Source organism: Colletes gigas, unplaced genomic scaffold, assembly GCF_013123115.1.
Source record: "Colletes gigas isolate AHSC1104 unplaced genomic scaffold, ASM1312311v1 Colletes_gigas_Sc00014, whole genome shotgun sequence".
In the NCBI taxonomy this organism is placed as follows: Eukaryota; Metazoa; Arthropoda; class Insecta; order Hymenoptera; family Colletidae; genus Colletes; species Colletes gigas.
Genome location: NW_025106643.1, coordinates 6,549,494 through 6,571,614, shown reverse-complemented (window position 1 = coordinate 6,571,614; position 22,121 = coordinate 6,549,494). Strand labels below are relative to the sequence as shown.

Below are 22,121 nucleotides of genomic sequence, written 5' to 3'. Positions count from 1 at the left end.
GCTCGGGATTACTCGATATCCTTGAACGTAAGCAAGATGAAAGGACCCCGCACAGATCTTATAGAAAATGGCCCCCGGTTAAATTAGTTGAACTTTTGATATGATGTAGTTCATGATGTCTTGATGAAAAGTTCCAATGGGCCCAAGCTCGTAAATTGAACAGTTTCCGAGATACAGGGGGTCAAAAGTCAATAATAGTGCGCCTTATTCTAGACTACCACGTTTGACCATATTTGAGTGTAAGAAGCACTGTTGTACACTGTCCATTTATTTGACCCCTTAAAACTCAGTAGTTGTACTGTGAGCCCTTAAATATTACCTCTTGTCCACCTGATCCTCTGACTCCCCTTCAGGAATCAAAATAAAAAAAACACCAAAAAGGTAAATAATGGTTCTCTTCTTCAATGTACAAACATGAAGCACCGTCAACATTAGCATTACCCAGTGTGCACCATGAAGAGGTTGCTCGATCGAATTTTACACACCATGTAGCCCTGAAAAGGGTCGTTTTTATAGTTCTCTCTATTTACCCATAACAATCTCAACATTCATATTGTTTTGATGCCCTCTATTAGCGCAAATTGACACTTCGTTGGTAGATAACAGTCTTAGAAGACTAAAAGTCTATTCACGATTTCGGAATCGTACCAAACATCAGGTTCTTATTTCTCACATTCCCAAAAATGAACTGGAACTAGAAGAGGAAGTAATAAATGGTCACTACTGCATCTGTCCATCTGGTGCCAAAACATTGGGTACATGCGCACATATTGCAAGTGTTTTAAGGTTTTTAGGATTTGCTTGTCATCAAAGGCATGCCAAATATTCGGATGGCAATCTTCTATATACGACCAGAGATGCCGCTAATAGAGGGCATCAAGACAATATGAATGTTGAGATTGTTATGGATAAATAGAGAGAACTATAAAAACGATCCTTTTCAGGGCTACATGGTGTGCAAAATCCGAACGAGCAACCTTCTCGTGGTGCACACTGGGTAATGTTAATATCGACGGTGCTTCATGTTTTTACAATGAAAAAAAGAACCATTTTTTACCTTTTTGTCGTTTTTTTATTTTGACTCCTGAAGAGGAGTCAGAGGGTCAGAGGGTCAAGGAGTAATATTTAAGGGCCCACAGTACAACTACTGAGTTTTAAGGGGTCAAATAAATGGACAGCGTACAACAGTGCTTCTTACACTCAAATATGGTCAAACGTGGTAGTCTAGAATAAGGCGCACTATTATTGACTTTTGATCCCCCGCATCTCGAAAACTGTTTAATTTACGAGCTTGGGCCCATTGGAACTTTTCATCAAGACATCATGAACTACATCATATCAAAAGTTCAGCTAATTTAACCGGGGGCCATTTTCCATAAGATCTGTGCGGGGTCCTTTCCTTGTCGTTGGTTACTCTTGGTTTTCCCGTGATAATTAAATCGTTAAAAACACTTGAAATAAATTTATTTTCTTTCTTTACAGTACGCGTTGTGAGAAAAACTGTTAAGTTCGACAATGTGGGGCGCACACAACGCTAGTAAGTCTTCTCAGGGTTAATGCGAACTTTCAACAGGATCGATCGGTCACAATTTCTCGTTTCATCGTACGATGCAAGCTTGTCCGAGCCGTGCAAAATGAGCACAGTTTGCGGAATTTGTGCAGCCCGAAAATGCGAGATTCCACCTAAGGTTAGACGTACATTGGTTGCGGGGTGACACAGGGTGACGCAGTGCCAAGTAGCATGCTTTGCAGTGGACGTCGCGTATGTTCGTCGTTTCCTAAAAATTGCATTGCTTCTCGGTGGTATTATTGTCGCGAGATAAAATCTGTTCGCCGAAAATAAATCACTTTGCGTGGCATATTTTATGTCTAGCAGTCTGACAATAAAAAATCGAAGGACATTTTGTTCGTAATTGTACTACGCGTCGTACGTACTACATAAAATCCTCTTTAAAAAAAGGAAAATTGTCGAAGATACACGGCTCTGAACACAAAAAGATGATTCTTGCAATAAATTTCTCATTTAATTATGCAATACACATAGTTTAAATAATTATTATTATGGAGGATGTTAGTTCATACGACGCGTAGTACTATTACGAACAAAATGTTGTTCGATTTTTTATTCTAGATCAAAGAAAAAAAAATGCTGGACTGCACATAAGAAATAACATTTATTATTTCATCCAAAGTCGACAAAACGTAACGAAAAAAATATATTTCCATCTTGAAACGTTAAAGAATATATGTGGAAAGTGGCGAAAAGTTTCATGATTGAGTTTCAACCCTTACGCTGTAAAAAAATTGTCAAATATCGCTTCTCGTTTCACCATCTTACATGAGCCCCCCCCCCTCCCTAAATCGATGACGACGAAAGGTGTTGCGCCACCCTCGTTAGAATTAATCGGTGTAGCGAGGATGTCTCGCGACGGTAACTCTTCTGGTTGCGCCTATTTCGCATTTCCCGAACCCACGAACGACGGTGTAACCTGTTTTCTCGAAAGGGCAACCGCTTCGTGGCGTCGACGGCTCCACCCTGTCACGTCACCGTCAACGACAAACGTCGTGTCACACGTGGCTCGATCCACCATACGTATACTAAGGATCAGTGTCCTCCGATGGCGGTGCCGTGACCGTTCCTCTTCGGCTTGGCCCGCTCCTACCACTTTCTTCCCACGCGACGCGAAGCGCCTCGGCGAAATCATGATTCACCGGTTTACACGCGACTTCGATACTGTTAGACGCGTGTAGGCGCGCGTCCAGGTTACGCCGTGGTCTTGCCGACAATAGAACCGCGCGTTACGGCACGGCGGTCGGTTGTCGTTGCGAGATCGTAGCTTCTCCTCGGAATGCAGCCCGTCGTGTCAAAAGGGGGCAAGGAGTCGGGTGGTGGGATAGAAGCGGCCGCGGATAGACAGAGAGGAACGACCAACAGAGTGATCTACGCGCAAGTGGGTGGCACTCCCGGCACGTATGCATCGCGCTGACGTAACATGCACAATTATTATTCACTGTTATCACCGGCAGAACCGTGTGTCGCCTATAACATGCGCACGTTTACGCGCTGGTCGTCGTCGTCGAGGCACCGGAATGACTTCTTGCCGCGACCTTACGTTGGAAAGTCCGTGAATGAACGACGCCGCGCCGCTCTTGCCCTCCCTCGCACCAGAAATTTTACGGTTCGCGACTGCCGAGTTCGCGTTACGTAAAATTCCTTCCGAAGTATTGCACCGTCTTTGGCTATACTCTGTCAAATTAGACGGGACGAAAAAATGAACGAAAACTGCTGCTGCAATTAACGATTTCGCAACGGAGTCTTTATCTAACTAAGAAACAGGTTCGTTTCATAAATTATTAATCCTTTAGTTATTCGAGAGATATCTCATGTAGTAGTTACGAATATTATATTTTCATTTCTACTGTTCTCGACAATTTATAACTTATATTGTACGATAATTTCTTCTTTAAAATAGTTTCTTAAGTGGACTCTAAATCTTAATTGAATTATTTTACTTAATGTTGATTTTTACCAAATTGGTAAATGGAAATAAACTTTCCCTTAAAGCATTTAAGAAATAATAAACTAATGGAGGATTATATAAATTTTCAAATAATTAGATTGACATATATTAAGCAATTATTAGTTTAAACTAGCCCCAATAATCCATTTAAGGGTTATATACCAAATGAAATTATTATTAATAGCAACCCTTGTACACCGTGTAAAGACTTTTTTAAGTTTACTAATTTCACCGATTCCAGTAGTTAAAGAGGTATAGTTTTCGGGGCAGTTCTAACCGCGTATCCTAATTAGTATCCCCAGGCAAGTGGATAGTCCGTTGTATTTTCGTCGAACGCACGATCTCGACTGAAATGATTCATCGAACGACACGTAGCTCAGAGTGACGTGGTCGGCTGCAAGTATGTAAAGTCGAAAGCTGTAAAAGTCTGTCCTGAGAAATACCACGAGGTGAGGCAAACGGTTCTCAACTGCACCTTGTATATTACGTGTCTACGATAAAGTAAACAAAGCCAGAAAACCGTGGCTGCGGTGGAAACAGTTAACTTCACCCAATATGGGCAATATAATTGATTCGTGTTTTCTCCCTCGTTTACTCGATAAAATTTATTATAATACAATGAAGAATTTCGAAGTTAATATAGAGGATCGATTTACCCTCGATTTGCCCTGAGGAGAGATCGAGAAACAACGAGCAGTGGGAACAACTAGGCGACAACTTGGAGGACAGCGGCCCGACCGAGTCGCTCGGGCTCTCGAAATCAAAGACGATCGAATCGTTGAGGAATCGCGAAACAAAGTACGCGCGAAGATCACGAATGATTTACGGAGCGGAGTCGACGGGACGCGGAGACACGCGCGCGTTGCCAACGCGATTCCTCGGCCCTCGCATAGCGGAATACTTCTGTCCTGCGAAATCCGGAGAGCAACGACGCGAGTAATCTAGCCGGTGATTCACGGAGGAATTTTTCTCCGTGCGGAGGCGAGAGAGAATTTATCGTCTATCGCGAATACATAAAGTACGTCGCTCGCGTTTCCGGGCTTCCTCGGGCACTAAACGCGAGATATTATCTGTTCGAGTCGCGTTGTACATACGTATCTCGCCGCGACGGATAGTCCAGATCGAAGAAACGACGAAGGAAAAAATCGCTCGAACGTTAAAATCGGTGACACCGTCGAGCAGTAAGACGACGCTGATCGCGTCCGGGACTGGATACATATTTAGATGGACTCGTGGCAAGTGAATTACGAGTGGTTTGCGTCAAGTTGGCAGACTTCTTTGATCGATCTGGCGCCTGAAACGCCGTCGCGCCAATGTCTACGACGGGGTTCGAGTCAAAAAATTTGCACCAAAGTTTAGTTTTCGCTATAAAACCTCGATTATTGCGCGAGATACACGCTCGTTGTATGATATCGATAAAGGGAGGGGATCGGTTGCGAAGCAACAGGTAAAGTTGGGAACGCTCCGCATAGAACACAAGTAAATGCTGTGCGATACCATTTCTCATTGGATTCCCTGAGATAGTCAAGATTTTATTCTAGTTGTAAACGCGTAGAAAGCACGTAACGACATTTGAAACTTAACGTGCCGCTTAAATACAGTTTTCGATAGACAGTTTTTCGTTACATCAAACGTACGAGTATTTAATTTTACTCTAGGATGTACGTTAAAAGTATTCCCTCATCGAGGGAGTTCGTGGAAAGGTGAAAAACACTCCTTTGGATCGTACGCTTATTACGAATTCATTTTTGTAATATTGAAACGTTCGTCATTCGCTGCTGTATACGACTTATCATAACTTTTCCTCTCTCTTTTCTCATACGTTTCCTCTGTTTTTCATTCTTTTATCAAAGGATTTGTGTAGATAAATCTAGTAAAATGAAATAACAAACAGTCACGTTCAGACGTATTTTCATGGGGGAAAGCTCATTACCTTATTAGCGATAGTCACGAAAGGACACAATGAGAAATATAAAAATGTTTAATCTGCATCGATAGTGAGAAGCCGATAACCGCGCGGCGTCGACTTTGAAGTTTAGCCAGCCGGTTTTTTTAAATCCACCAGCTGCCGGTCGGTCGAACCGAAGAAACATAAACAACGGTTGCGGCGACTGCTGATCGCGTATCCCTAACGGAAATTTCAACATTAAGCGAGGAATTATTGCAGTTCGCGGCGAATAAAAACGCTTACACGCTCGAAATAATCGTATTTCAGGCGTCTCCATTTGATAAACCATTAGCCGGGGGATCGGTTCTATCGGCGCGGTAAAGAGACAAACTGCCGTTCGCGTTAAATAGAAAATTTATGAACTCGGTGCTTACAACGGAAACGATACCGTATCGGCGAACGACCAGACCGGCTTTTCGATTATTCGTCGATGCACACTCGCGTTTCGGTCGACCTATCTTCGCGGTCAAACTCGTTATCGATAATTAAAAATTGTCAAACGCACATTGGTCGGAGTCGACGCATCACAAGCCGCGCGGAATCCAACTCGAAGTAGCCCGAGGGTGATCGCGGCTGAACCAAGGGAAAAGGGAGGAGAGGGACGGGGAAAGAGGAACAAGTCGGCTATACCACGCTGCGCGATCATTAGCCAGTATATTATTATTCTCTGGATATTAATTGATTTCGAAAATACAATTTTCTGTGCGACCGATCAAAACCGGGTTCCTCCCATCCCCCTCCCCCCCCGACAACCCCTTTCCTCTCTTCGCCTATTACTCGGCCCCTCTATATACGCATGGCCGACGAGCCTCCAGCGTTTCGTTTTCCCTCTCGTCTTTGGGCTGTCCTCGCGCGCGTTTAATTGCCGACAACGCGAATGAAAGCGCATTTCAAAAATTCTCGAAAGGCCAAGGGTGAAAGTCGAGGGTACTGACGCGAGAGGAAACTCTGATTACCAAAAGCTTCTATCGGATTAACGAATACAGTAAACGCTTCTATTATATCACAATTTTTTACCTTTCGATTGTCTCACATATACGCACGGAACAACCCTCGGCGTTACTTTCAACAAACGACCAAAAATAACACAAATTGCTAATAATTCACCAACGATTGTATATTAACCGTATCTGACTCTGTTCGAGAACGAAACGAAAAATTGTTCGAACGGACTGTATAGGAAAATTATCAAGACAGATGTTAAAGATGGTAACGCCGCGAAAAATACACATTTAATTAGAACGAATCGCTAACGAGTCGTATAATTATGTGAAATAGTAAGACAAGTAATGTTATTGGTTACTTGCATTCTTCGTTCTTATAATAAGACTTGAGATGCGGTCGATTGCCGCGCAGCGATCTGCCACTGCCAATTACATTAATTGTAAAAGAATTACGAATGCAGATGTTACGATGATAATTACAATTACTTTGCATTAATTTCAATTCAGAGTCGTCGGGATTAATACAACGCTAATTAAACACAATGAGAGTAACTCTTAAACGGCGAGCACGTGTAACAGTGGTAGCTTCGTAACGTCGCGAGTGTCACCGGCCATGAAAAATGGCGTACACGAGGCATCGATTACCCTAGCAGAATCCGCACTTGAAACTAATTATTTCTCCAACAGACAAGTTTAAATTCCCTAAAAATCTTACTTTTCAACAAATGAAAAAGTATTCTAAGAACAAAGTAAGTCTTGCTTAAAACATTTCTACATAACGTTTGATTATTTTGTTTTGAACGGAAACGAGGAAAATCCAAAGTCGACGACACCTTTCGTTTCGATGGAAAGCGTCGACGAAAAGCCCGAGGCAGAACCAGAAGCAGAAACGTCAAATCGAAAGTACGCACTGATCGTAATTCGAAGTGCAACGATAACCTTTCGTGGTCATTCGTCGTGCGGTACACGATTGCACACACGCGCAATCGATGCGTGAAAATGGAAATCGAGCGAAATGGATTCGTTCGATCGGAAAAGCGAGCGAACGAGAAAACACGAGACCAAGAGGAGAGACAGAGACGAGAGGATGGACGGATGGGTGGATAGATGGACGGAGAGGCAGAGGGAGAACAGTGACAGGGAGAAAAAAGAACAACCGAATCGCCACGGGTCGCAGCAAATTAGCGCCATCGTGGCTCGCTAATATTTTTTTGCGTTCACGAAGGGTGACTCGCTTTTTTTTCATGTTTGTTTGTTTGTTTGTTTGTTTGAATTCGTTTCTTGTGTGACGTATGTATCGCGATAAAACCGATAGTGCGTTCATCGAGAGGCATGATTTTGATCAAAGAGTTTTCCATCGTGAAATTTAACGAATAAATATTCGAAACGATCCGTTCGCCGACGTTTCCCGCGCTATTCCTGCGTGGAGGTGTACTGATCGTCAGGATGCTGCCACGCAAGCGTCGACGTCGACGTTGACGTTGCTACATACATATGTGCCTACTTCGACGAGGCGTTAACTGACAACGGTACTGACTGTCTCTATTCAAGTGCCAGTGGGATACAAAGATTTCCCCGTCTGTTAAAAATTACTTCACATATTAAATTAAAATTTCTTTTTAGAGAGAATATAATTCGTAACTTTTTTTACCGGTCCAGGAGACGTCAAAAAATTTTTAACATAGCAACATCACGGATTTATAGACATTTGAAAGAAGTAGGAGTGTATTCGTGTTGCAATACTATAGCAATTAGTAGAATTACCGTCATCAGGGTTTAATGACGCTCACTTAGTACAAACACGTATTGAATCATACGTAAGTGTTGCGGTCTGGTGTAGACTGCACGACACTTACAAACAAATCAATCTATTGTATAATACATGCAGAAACTTACGAACTGAATTAATATCAAATTTTACGAGACATCCTGCGAATACTCGTTGGGGTTTAATTATTTATTAATCGAGTCTTACACAGTATCGAGTATCTACATCTAATATTTTACATATAGTTCATGTCGTCTCGTAAGAATCTGAAAATTGGAAGGAATTGGATGAAGCGGTCGATCAATTTGCTCTTCACGTCGCTCAGTTCGTGGATGACGTTTGAACGTCTCGTCGATAGTATTTGTTGGCCTTCATTCGCACGAAATACGTCGAAACAGTTAAAATTCTTGCGCCGCGAAGAGTCGAGGGACGATTCTCGGTAAGAACGTAGGCATCCCGAGGGATTGGTGGTTACGGTGACGCGTAGTTGGCCGGTTAAAAGAAACAACCGAGAGGTGGGAGCGGAACGTGTCGGATGGAGAGAAGAAACAGGAAGGGAAACGGAGGTGAGCTCGAAGGTAGGTCCAGGACTGTGAAGTCCCGCGTACGGTCGCGTTCGTTCATTGAAACGTTACGTACACCGTGGTTCGGAAGTGGCGTCCCTCGACAGTTTACAGCCACCGACCGCGTTCGTTTACCTCGTTAATAATCTCGTCTTTCTTCCCACGATCCTTCGTACCTTTCGACGGATGGATGCTCGCCGTTTACGAGATCTTTACGATCGCGCGAGATTTAAATGCGCGCGTTAAGTTCGCGCTCGCGGCAGCGCCTCCACGGCATCGGGCCACTGCGGGACGCGTACGGCAGAAGATCGTAAACGTATCCTCGAACCGTTCCTCCGGGGGCCGCGAGACGATCGACATTTTCTCCTGGCATCGAAGTCGCGGCGACGCACCTTTTCGCGGCGATTTCTCCTCGAACGGCGAAGATAAACGCGAGATAACGGAATCGACGAATCGGTCTGATCGTCAGGCTAACGTCGATAGGTCGCGAAAGCGGCGTCTGTTTCGCCGTTCGTCCAGAAAAGACGGAGCGCCGGCAAAAGCGAGGATTTACTTGGCATGGTTTCGAGTTTATTCGTAACGAGAAAATACTGGGATAGCGAGTGGAAAGAGGCTGGAGGAGAGGTGGAGGTTCGCGACAGGGCGAAAAGGGAGAACGCGAAACCGAGACAGAGAGATCAAGAGACCGGAGAGACTGGGAAGTTGAAAGAGAGCCCCCGAAGGCCCGAATATCGATCTCATACATAATTAAATACCGACCCGGCGGAGCATCACAAAGAGAGCTTACTTCGGCTTTGATCTGCTGACAGACGGGGCCCGTCATCGCAGACTTCAATAGGCGCTACTGAATCGCGGGGGTGTGTGCTATTGACGCGTTAGAACTCGAGTTCGAGGCTCGCGTTCGCGTTCGCGCTCGCGCTCGCGCGTCTGGCTGCTTCGGACGGTGTCTGCGCGTTTGTTTACCGCTGTGCACTTATCCACGGGGATCCACGGGGAACGTTACACCGACCGGATACCAAAATTAATTGTTTCTCGCCCGACGCAGGTCCTTTTTAATCGTCCGCCTCTGAAGCTCGGTCACTTTTGACCCGTACTCTTTTACGTCACCTCTGTGATAAACACAAATATACAGAACGTGCTACCTAAAACTGCGATGATTCAATGATTTAAAAGTTTATCTTAAAATTATTAAATAAAACTATGAAGCGCCCGAATACACTCTAAATATAATTCTAATAAGCTAACAAAGTAAACCAAAGTATTCGTTAATTTTAATATCACTTTTGTGACAGTTTGAAAGAATGATTCAACCGATGTGTGTCTCACGAACTATGTCTATTCAAAATATCTTCAAGAGTGTTGATGATATCGAAAAATGTTTCAGGCAAATATTAAATGGTTTCGAGGGGTGCATAATTTGCTGTAATTTTTTCTTTCGTAATTAAATGCGTGAACGACGTACGGAAGTTATTAATGTTTTCCTTAAATGGAATCATATATTTTTTAATACATCATTTGATGTAATTAGTCATTTCCTGTGGAAAACTATTAAGCAATTTATGATTAAAAGTAATTACTTTCGAAGATATGTCAACTGTGCATATCGAAACTTTTAAATCATCAAATTGAAATATTTTTTTAAACTGATGGCTTTTCCATAAAAAATGACGAGCTGCATCGACCCTCGAAGCTATTTAATTCTCGCGTGAAAGAGTTCGTGATACACCCTCTGTATATTACCATTTATTAACAATCGTTACTCGATCAAAAAATTTCTAACGACAGCAATTTAAATGTTGCTCCAGTCTTTAAAGGGTAAGCTATAGATAAAGAATTTTATCATGGGTCAAAAATGACCCGGTTCCGCCTTACACTATACCGTCGCACTTTCCGGCGTCCGATGGTCGACGAAATCGTCGAAAATATTTGGAGACACGAACGCAAGGAATTCGAGAATGGTCGCGAGCGTTTCGTTGGCCCAACCTTCGACGAGTCGATTAATCATTCGCTCGGTTCGCGAACCGCTGTGGAAGGGAAATTCCCGTGTCGAGCGCCCGCGGCAACAAATTCCTTGGACATTGTTTTTACCGCGACAAGCCATTCTTATTTTTTGCGATCGTCGTCGAACGCGCGATGGATCTGGTTTCGATCCGCGAAAATGACAAAAGTCGCGACGGTACAAAAATACGTATTTAATCGGTCTTTGGAACGACTGGTTTTTCCGGACACGATGACGTCAGTAGTGTCAGCCGCGCGTTGAACACGAGTATCGTGCAGATCCATAACTGGTAACCGCTGAAAAACTTTTAGTGCTCCAAAACGGGCAGACGTATTAATTGCAAAGATATCGAGACGGTTGGTAATTATAGAATAACTGCTGTCGAGAATCTCTAAGCATGCTTTACACGAGTGCGTCGACGATGACGTCCACGATAGTAAATAATGCCTTTTATCGGTGATTTACTGATTTCCCATAATGCTAAGATCTATTCTCGCCGATCGAGCATCTCGTCGACGTGTTGTCCTGATCTTTGCTTCTCGAAAAAAAGGGAAGTTTTACAGCTTTTTACCGAGTATATTGTTCTGGGAATCCTGGAAGTCAGCGTGTAATTAATAACAGTTAGCATAACCGTTGGTAAAGCGTAGGTGCACGCGGTACACAGCTGTCCAAGAATCCTTGTTTACGAGACTAACGGCAACAAATAAACTTCAGTCTGTCGCGATCCTCGAAAGCCAGATTGGCGACGCAAAAAATGTCGTGCCTTTCATTCTATCCTTCCCAAGAATTCGCGACGACGCGTCACACGTGTATAGTAAGCGACTCGCGGTGACAGGACGGATTTAATAGCGTTCAATGACGTCAGTCTCCTCTGTATGTTGTCGTAAGTCAATGAATTTTAACTGACCGAATCGATTGGAAATATGTAAATGTATATTTACAACGGGTCGGTTCTATTTTCATTTCGATCGGTGTACGAATTTCTGACCGTACTTTTGTTTTCGTCACCTTTTCGCGCGGATAAAAAAAATTAATCAATAATTAATGATCGAACGTTACTCGTTACGATGGTTATTAAGATAAAAATACTAATAGTTGTTCGTGTATCGACTGTGAAGAAAAATAGAATAGACGGCACCGGTTTTAATAGAATTTATACAGTAACGGCGATGGTTCATACTGAAACATGCATTTCTGCGTATCGATACGCGCATCAATATACAAGACATAATTAAATTAATAACCAACATTCTCTTGGGTATTACATAATTTTCTATCCTCTCTTCCAAATATAATATTTTATAACATGGCGAGTTAATTGTTTTATACACTATATAGCGGTTTCAAAAACTTTTACTTCTGTCACAGGCAAGCATTTCACTTTTACTATAATAAATTTATTCTACATTTATTCTACACAAAAACTGTTATATATTACTTCTTGTTCTATCGTACAAAATTATTTACAACTAAATATTTTTTAACTTCGAAAGCTTTGTTTGTAGCTTCGTACCGAAACAAGTAAAAACTAGAAATATCATTTACACACAACTATTATAAGTTTCTACACGATACAACGACAAGATACAGATTGACATACACGTTATGCACAGGCGTTTCGTTCAAGTTCAACCTAACGTTCACCGTTCCATGATTCACTTTTTTTCTTTTTTTATCGAACGAAGCCACGGACACTGGCATCTATAATAATCTAGATTGTGCTCTAGTTATTTCAACCAACACCGAGTAATTCAGCTATAAGTAAGGTATACGACTTAGCGCTGTTTCGAGCAGTGCTCCGTGCACGGTTCAAGTAGAACGATACTCTGCCTGCACAAACGTACCGCGCGGCTCGAGTCGGTTCTCGAAACAGTTCTTTCGTCCGAATGGTAATTTCGCGAAGGCAAGTGCTAGACGCGTTGACAGTTTTCTACATCGCGAATCACGGTACACGCCACGTGGCAGTGCGTCAACCGTCTCGTAACTACGACGACACTTCTGTCACGCCACAGGCTGGACACTGTTTGACCGGAGTTACTTTGGCTGTCTGACCACTGCCGCGACGATTCCCCTTTGCGAACTACGAGCCTTCGAACGTAGACGCGATCGCGGCCGGTGACGGATGCGAATACGGAGCCGCGGCGAGAAAGATCGGTCGGAAACTGCGGAAAACCGGTAGTTAACCTATGCTCAAGACAAATTGAATCACTCGGCGCTGCTCTGCGTATCATCTGTCGCGGAGGAAAGGTTACGGCGTGCGTGTGTACGCGCGCGTGTATGTGCGACGGAAAGAGAGGGGGAGAAAGTGTAAACGCGGAAAAGAAGGGGAAATCTGAACGGGGCGCGTGGACCGAAATAGAAAATTGAAACACAACGCGAATCGATTCGATCCGTGAATTTCGATCGCGCGTTTCACTATTTTATCTCGAGCCCGTGGCATCTGTGTTTACGACAGCCACTGGAGAAAACGCGAGTTCTCGATGACGAACCAGCGACAGTTTTCCACGTAGCGTCCGGTGACCGTCGACGTCCACGTTTGGTCGCAACACTCGCGAAAGCGAACTCACCGCGAAGTAGTGGTTCCAAAGCGCAGGAAACGTCAGTCCCGATGAATCGTCGGCACCGGTGGTGCTACGTCAGGAGCGATTATCCTCGTAGCGTGTACGGCAGGAGCGACGCAGCACTTGGACGACGAGCATCGGGACGCGCGTGTCCTCCGTGATTCTCTCGGCATCGTATCACCGCGTCATTCTCCAAGGATCTTCCACCCACGCAATGACGGCAAAGACGCACCACTCACTTAACTGGTATTCGGCGTTTCGATAACCGCCTCGTGTATCACTCCTCTTTCCTTTCTCGTGGGAAACGTTTCCTTTCCTTTGGGTTTCGCGCACGTCACCGACCGTAATCTCGCATCGCTGGCGATTTTCACGGTACGAACGGGCCAGGTATCTCGCGACCGCGAAACAATGGGAACCGATGCCCCGAATGGACGAGTCACGATTTCGCGGTAACGCGATGCATGACTCGTCGACGGAACGGAGCGAAAACAAAGACCCTCCCACGACGACAGCACGTGGCGCACTGACGGCTCCGCGGTCATCTTCCCCGTCTCTGCCCCCTCCACTGTTCCGCCGCCGCCGCCACCGATGCACCTCTCCGCGGCACAACGACCCCCCTCTCCCGTTTCGTTCCGTTCGCTGCCCCCCCCCCACAGATCCCGCGCCCCTGCCACGCTTTATCCACTGAATCTTCCCCGCCACACCGCGCTTCGTTCCGTTTCGCGCAGAGCCGCTCCTTTACTACGTATCCCTTCCCCCGCTGCCCCTCATGGGCCATTCCGAGCCCCGCGCCAAACGGACCATCCCTCCCCGCCTGACCCCTCGTCAACGCCACAGCCGCTGCCCCTCCACCCGCGGCCCTGACCTATCCCCACCGCACACGCACCGGCCCGACGTATTTCTCTCCCCACTAGCGCCTCATTCCACCCACGCCCCCATCCCACTCTTCCCAGTTTCACGTAGAGACTCTCTTCCTTGGACTCGCGACTTCTCCGTGTCTCTCCTTTCTTCGTTTCCACCCTCACCCTCGATACCTTTTCCTTTCCCTCTCTTATTCTCTGATACGTCCACGCACTCTTTCCTTCTAATCTTATTTCTTTCTGCATTCTAGAGTCCTGCTTCGCGCCTGCTCAACAGCGAAACAGAGCATCGTCTCGCTACAACCCGTTCGCCTAACTCTATTCCGTCCGTCCGTCCATCCGTCGACTCGTTTTCGCGGAACTTCTAACCTCCTTTACAACGTAAATACCACCAGGTAGCTGGGCAGAGAGAAAAAGAGCCACAAGAATTTCTATTACAGTATTGTCTCGTTATAAGCCGCCGCTTTGTGTCCCGCTATAAGTCCCTGGATCCCCTCCACTGGTTTCGTAGATGCCGAGGCGAGCGCGACACACTGCGCGTGACCGAGAAGGCATACGGCGGCAAACCATAAAGTTCGCTCGTGTCTTCGATTATGATATCCTATTTCGAAGTATAAAATGCGGCAATGTTTTATCTTGCTTTGACCACGATGGTATACGGGGATGAAACTCGTCGCGTGCCCTCTGGCAAACAACAGAGGGATCGTAAAATGGACGACTATTTTGTTACGAGTGGTGGCTGTCCCCCGAGTGGACGACTCATAACGAGACAACACTGTAAATAGTAAACGGCGCGCGTCCGCGAGGATGAAGAATTGCTATTTCTAGGTGAGACGCTCGACCATCGAAAAAGTCACGGTGACACAGTCGCGGTCGAAATTACGTAATCCCCTGCGACGATCTCGTTAAAGTTGCTTTCCTTAAGAGTAGAATTTATAAACGTTAATACGATTTGCTTAATAATGATTTATTACATGCTTACGATACCGTTTGTAGTCGTAAATATTTCGACGAAGACATTTATTGCTTCGGTGTAACGCGAGCCGACGCGCGCAGCTTTTCGTGTTTCGAAGATTTCTTAGCCAAAGTTTCGGTGGCCAGATTTTGTTACCTAGATGGATTAACCCTTCGGGCCTGACGCCCATACACCCCCCCCGTATCGACTTATAGCGTCTTCGCTGGCGGCCAGATTCCTTACTATGCGTTTATTCGTTCGATTTGTTCTTCGAAACAATCTTCCTATCGACGCGTAATAATACTTTCTGGTAGTGTAATATCCATAATTGAAAACTCGAATAGCGTTTAAATTAAAATTTTCATATTTCCAATGGCGATAAACTTGTAAATAAGACTAATAATGATATCGATCGAGCGATCGAGTATGCAAATAGTATTTCGAACGTTATGCATTAAAGACTCGCGAACGTCTGTATCGTTATGGTATTCGATAAACGAATAACTCGACGAGAAGCAGCGGGGTTCGAGTACCGGGTCGCGATCATTGGTTCGCTTCGTGGATTCTTTGTCCGTTCCGGTTGGAAAATCTTCATCGGAGCGATCTCGAGCGTCCGTGGCGAAATTGCGGGTCGACGAGCGCCGAATTGGAGGCGCGTTCCACTGGCCCTTGTTAACGCAGGAATGTAAATCAACTCGTAATAGCGTGGCAGCCGGGGATTAAGCGGCGCGCGAAGACGAACTACGCCACGGCGAGAAGATACGAAATGCCGGCGAGGCAAGACCGACGACCATGACGACGACAACGACAACGACCAACGACGACGACGATGACGTCGAGGGCGACGACGGCGACGACGTTGGCGACGGTGGTGGCGGTGCCAGCGGTGCGCAGGGTGAGAGTCGCTGGGTGGGAAGAGCGGCAACACCCTCTCCTCGTGCCCCGGAGCATTAGGAGTTTGGTAATAAATCTCGTTGAAAAAACACACGCGCGCACGTATAGACACGTAGACGAGCGTCTTTGCTCGGTGCGCGTGTACACGTACACTCGAGCTGGGGTCTCAGACAGTTCCACTCTCTTCGTCGCGTCTATCTCGTTCGGTCCGTACATCTGTGCTCTTCGAGTACGACGAGCGCGAGAAAGAGAAAAGCTAGCGTAGCGTAAAGAAGAGCCGTTGGATGGCGGGAGGCGGGGGGGTCATACCCCTTCAAAGCTTTAGATCTTCCCCCGTCTCTTCGTCGCGGAGCACCGCGTCCGACGGCAACGAGGTCGGCATGATCTATGCACGCCGTGCAGAGGAGGCGAGTGTCACCGTTTGCTTGATGCATTGGTCCTCACCTGAGCCCTCCCCCCGGCGTCGTTCCTTGGCCGAGCCTCCGATCTATCCCCTCTGTCAGCCCCGCGGATCGCGGATCGCGGGATCGAGGATCGCTGTTCACCTCCGCCTTTTCCTCTTTGTCTCGACGCCACGGATGTCGGTGAAAGCCTCGAGGTCTCGCGGGTGATCGATCCTCGACCACGCGCGAGCACCGGGGCCTGATCCTCTCGCGAGTCCTGTCCGGGGATCGTGGCCGAAAACTCCACCACCGATAAAAACCGGAAACTCTGGAACCCTCGATGTTCCAAGGACGATCGAAGAGGAGAAAAGGGAAGTCGACGGAAGAGAACGAAAACGGAATGGAGCGTGGCAGGGACGAAGAGAGACCGGGCGGAGAGAAGGGGCCAACTTTCGAAGTAGGAGGCTCGACGCGAATAGTACGACGATGGTTACATTCTACGGATCAGAGGGTTCGATAGCGTGCCGAAGTCGAGGCGAACGGCAATAAATCCATTTTTCGTGAAGGGTCCGTCGAGGGGCGAGAGCGAGCCAGGGTCTGATTAGCAGCCTGACTCTCCGTACAGGATGACAGCCGGTGAGTTATAATATTGCCCATCCATCTATTTATCTACTCCATCGCCTCTCTTCTCCCCAACGCTCTGGCCCGCCCCCCTATAACCCCCCTCCGTCCTACCTCTTCTCGCTTCCTTGGTCACTGCTGGCTCTAGCAAGTTTCTCCGTCGTTCGCAGAATATCCGAAACTAACAAACCAAAATACCGATCGAACACGATCGAGGAAGACGATCTTTGAGTGTCCTCGGCTGCCCCGAAAACACGTGGCCACGCGGTTGCAGTACCGTTTCGCGCCACGATTCCATTCACATTTAAGCTGACCACGCATCGAGCGCAGGCTGACGCAGAATTTTCTAAATTATATGTACACACGTTGCCTATCGTGTTAAAAATGTCCATTGTAAATATAAAATTAAAAAAATATTCTGTATTTAAACGCTCTCTGTGATCTCTGCGATATTTCTAATTTCTGACACGATTAGATCCTGTTTCACAGCTTTTCTAAAATTTCTTTAGCCCGTTCTTTGTCGTCTCTAATAAAGAAACAAGGAAATATTTTCTCGAGCTCGAATATGACGATGAAGAAAAAATGTTGGCCGACGCTGTCGAGTCGTTGCACGATAAGTCCCAGGAGCTGGTTTAGGTAGCGGATACGTTGGTTTTCGTCGAACGAAGGAAAGAAAGAATTAAGCTCGCGTGACATCACGTTGGGGTGACCCCTCGCAAATCTTGCCGCTGAAGGCGAGCGACGGGACACCTCTCTATACATTTTGAACTGGAAAGACGCGGCGTCCCGAACTTTCGACGGGAACCAGTTCATATATCTGAAGTATGGCTGCCATAAATAAGCGACCTGTCCGTTTGTTCTGTTCACCCAACCTCTTGCAAATCTTTCCGCTCTTCTCTTTCCCGCCGTGCCGTTTCCTCCACCTTTCTCCGTCTTACCCCCGAATTTCTTTCGGTTCGTAATATCGAGGTCGTGCGTACCGAGCTAGTCGCCAAAGAATCTACTTCCACGAGGAAGCACGGAGAAGGGTGAAACACGGACCTTTCTCTTCGTCCTCCTTCGCCGTTCCGACGTCGAACTTGATAACGAATTACCTCGCGTGCTCGCGTGGACACCGTATGCAATACGGAACTCGTGTCGGAGTAAAGGCGCGAGCAATACGCTCGATGGTGACTGCTCTGCGCTATCAGGATCTCGATTCTATACCGATTCACCGAATCTGTCGCGTTGCCTGTCCTCTGCAAGCCACCGACAACATTTCTTTATTCAACGTGTTCTTTGCCAAATCAAAACTGTATTATATTCTCTAAGATTAAAATTTTGATTCTAGATCAACATTTGTTTCGATACTTATTTTTGTAATCTTGCTTGTAATTTATTTAAAATTTATTTCCCTCGTCGTCTCAACTTAAGAATTAATTTTTCTAGTCAATATAAGGATGTAAACAGAGAAAGAAAATTGATCAGTCATGATATGACGAAAATTCGATTCAGAGACTTTCAATTTGTAAAGATAATGAATTTAAACAGGGCCTTGATTATTGCAGGGAAACGGGGTTGAAAATTTCTGCAATGATCGAGATTCATGAAATAATCAAGGTAACCAATCCAATAAGAGGGAGACCCACTTACCTACCCGTTATATCTTTACTACCCATTGTCATTACTACCAGCTACATCCATCCACTCTCCAACTTCACTCGGTGCTTAGTGACCATTACTTCCATTTGTCAATACATTGTAACGAACGAGCCTCTCCTGTAATAATCGCGGTTCTATTGCAAATAAAATTGCGAAATAAGCCGCTTATCCCTTTTATTCGGAAATGTTCATATCAAAATTGAAAATTCGATGTACATTTGTCTTCGAAACTGATACGCTCATAAAACGAAAATTTTGGTAAAATTCACGAGATACAATACGAGTTACGTTTCCTTCGATGAATAAATAAGTGTTAGTTGCATTGTATAATTTACAATCACGGTGTTAATTCATTTTTATTCCACGTTCGTTGAGTGCCCGGTGACTTATGGAGGTTAGTGTACATATTTTACGTCCCCGCTAAACGCACGAGCTCCGGAACTATTATCGTTCGAGACGGAAAATTTCCATAAGAAAATGGCGTTAAAATTTGCGCGATCGGTTCTCCTCCGTGTACGTGGAACGATCGTCGAGTGATCGCACGGCAGCGTGGCGAATTAGCGGCACCGTCGCGGATCGATCCATTTTAAACCGTCGCGTCGTACCGCGAAAAAATTCGCGATCGCGAGAATCGTGAACGCGACAAAACGAATCGTTTCTTTGGAAAAGGAGACGTGGCTGTGTGCACGGAGCGGTCGCGTTTCTACGGCCGGATATCGGCCGAACGAGCGAGCAAGACGGCGATTGGAGCGGAGCGGGAGTGATTTATGCTAAGTCGCTGATGCTGGTGATGCAGGGGCCCGCGTGTACGTTCCCGGGCAGCCATCTTGGGGTCCCTTCGCTTCTCCGAGGACTTGGATCGATTGACAGACCTGTGCTCGATCGCTGCTTAACGAACCTCTCCTCTCCTTCGCGACACTTCTGACATTTTATGGCTTCACCGCTCGCGTGGCCTTTCTCTTTCCTTTTCCTCTCGTTTCGCTTTTATGTCCCGGACGTGGAAAATCCCTCGTTCCCGCTAAACTCCCTGGAACCAAAGATCCTGAGACCGTTCCGTACAGTCGCAAAACGTCGCGTCGTTTTGTCTTTAACGCGCGCGGGCAAAAAGAGAAACAACACCGTGACAGCGAATTAAACGCGCAAACGTTGATCGACGGAACTCGATCTACGAGTTTAGAAAAACTAGAACGATTGTCGACGAGACTGGAAGGCGTATATACGAGTTTAACCGTGACTCGGTTTCCTTGCAGGCTGTTAAGCTCGCGTGTCTCCGGCATTCCTTTCGTTTCGTTTAACCGTGAAAACCGCGCCACCGTTCGTTCTGATTTCTATCCGTCAGCGTTGGTCAGATTTACGACGTCGCAGAGGGGCCCCCGGTGGCCCTGCCGGTGGGCCCGGGGGTCCTCGTGTAACAATGAAACTACGCCATTTGTCACAGAGGCGCTTCCTCTGCTTCTAATAAACGTTCGTCCTACCGTCGTGGTACATATAGTCGTGCAGCACGGATCGACCTTTGCTTTTGCTCCATGGATCGTGATCTCTCGAGCAACCACGGATCCGTCTCTCTCCGACTCTACGTTTCTGCCTCTCGCTTTCTTACTTCTCCCCGTCGGAACCATACCTCCTTCTCTCTTCATCCTTTTTCACTTTTCCGTTCGCCTTTCTTTTGTGTTCCTTCTCACTCGCTTTCATGCCTCGTAGGACTGCTCTTCGGGGTCCACCCGTGGCACCGAAGAAGAGATCGAAACCAGAAGTGGGAAGGAGAGAGAATCGGAGGCAAAGAGACAACGAGCACGATGGGATACAACAACGTGCCCACGTTCATACTTTCACATGCCGACACAATGCACCGGACCATCGAGAGGAATTGTCATACAAATTGTCGCTTATTCAGCGACGATCCTCGGCGAGGATGTACACAGCCTACGGAGCCGGTAGCACGGAAACAACGTCGGTACGCCTTTTCAGAGAGATCGGGCCCTTCCTGGAAACGCGAGCACGTACGATGAAAAGCTGCACGGAATCGACGATACGCTCTGCGTTCGCGATCCCAACGACTCGCTCGAAATGCAATTACCAACGCGATCGCGGAGACTGGAACGACGGCAAGGGCCAAGATTGCGAACAGAAGCATCGCGGATTGCCCCGGGACGCCATATTGGACAGGCTTAAACCAACGAGTGCACTTTTTTATATTCTTACGTTTATTGTGACATCGAGGGGAGTATTATTTAATTGTCGAAATAGAGAGGAATGTTCAACGTTTGTTTATTCCAAAGTACACACGTAGCTTTTTTACAGACGATGATTATTCTCGTAAGTAAAGCTCTCGATTGGGCATCCAGAGTAAAGAGCAAGACTCTCGATCGCGTCCCACGCTCGCGAGAGGTGGTTCGTGCGAATTTAAACGATGTTTGGCGGCGGTGACGGCACCGTTCTTGTATTTGTCCGATAAATCCGCCGCGGTGAGATCCCTGATAAGCAGACTCGTTGCAAACTTCGGAGCGACGATGATGCGATCGATAGGAGAAAGAGTTATACGAGACGAGGGCTACACGACCGGAGTCGGCTCTTAATGATTCGGAGAATCAGCGTGACAAGGTTTGTTCGTCGGTCGCGCGTGGCTCGCGTCGATACGTCATCGAGAATCCGTATCGACGGTCGCGGGTCGCGGGTCGCGGGAGAACGACCAACGAGTTTCATCTCGAAGACATATGGAGTAATGTCCCTCGAATTGGGACAAATTTTGTCGCACGGGTTGACGCAAAGTTACCCCTACCGCGTCTCGAGGCTACTTTGTGCCGAACAAGTTTTCGACGTTATCTTCGAAACCGGAAACGTCGCCCCAACCGGAACATTTTTGTATTTATTTAGAAAGTATTTACTTTTTATCAGAATAACGTTTAAACATAGATTAGAAAATTAAGTGTTCCTTTTTCTTACATAAATTTAAAAACGATTATAATTTATATTTCATTTCTTCATTACGTTGTTTGAAATTAATCTTGAACTGAATCGTAAAGTGCAAAGAGTGAAATATTTTTCAATTTTAAAAACTCTTTTATAACCTCGTTAATTTAAGCGTTAATTATCATGAACAATTTTATTGCAATTTTAACGAGTACCATAGGTGAAAATTTACCCCAGCTTTATTTTAATGATATATTGTTTTGTTGATTGAATTATAAGATAAACATGTGTTCTAAAGAGAATATAGTTTCCATTTTATTTCCAATACTACAACTTAAGCAATAATAGTGTAATAGTAGAGTATCGTACCCAGTTAAGGGTGAAATTTTGCACAACACTGCTACACCATGGCAACTCGACGGACAAGGACGCGAAATATTATCTTTCTGATCTTCCTCGCGAGAATGCAAAACAGTTTGAGCAAATGAAAAAAGGCTGTGAGAAAACTGCGAGTGCGAATGGGAAATGGATACAGCGAACGAGAAACAGTTGG

The 22,121-nt window shown here is 45.9% G+C and overlaps 1 protein-coding gene across 2 annotated transcripts in view; it reads right to left on the bottom strand.

The window, feature by feature from the left end:
- Positions 1–22,121, bottom strand: part of LOC122399536 (protein tiptop) — a 144,251-nt gene that overhangs the window by 72,229 nt on the left and 49,901 nt on the right. The window contains exon 1 of one of the 2 annotated variants that reach the window (XM_043400277.1): positions 13,311–13,811. The exons of the other annotated variant lie outside the window; for it this stretch is intronic. The gene's annotated coding sequence lies outside the window, so the exon portion shown is untranslated. Of the gene's footprint in view, positions 1–13,310; positions 13,812–22,121 lie in introns of those variants that run through there. 2 annotated transcript variants of the gene reach the window in all.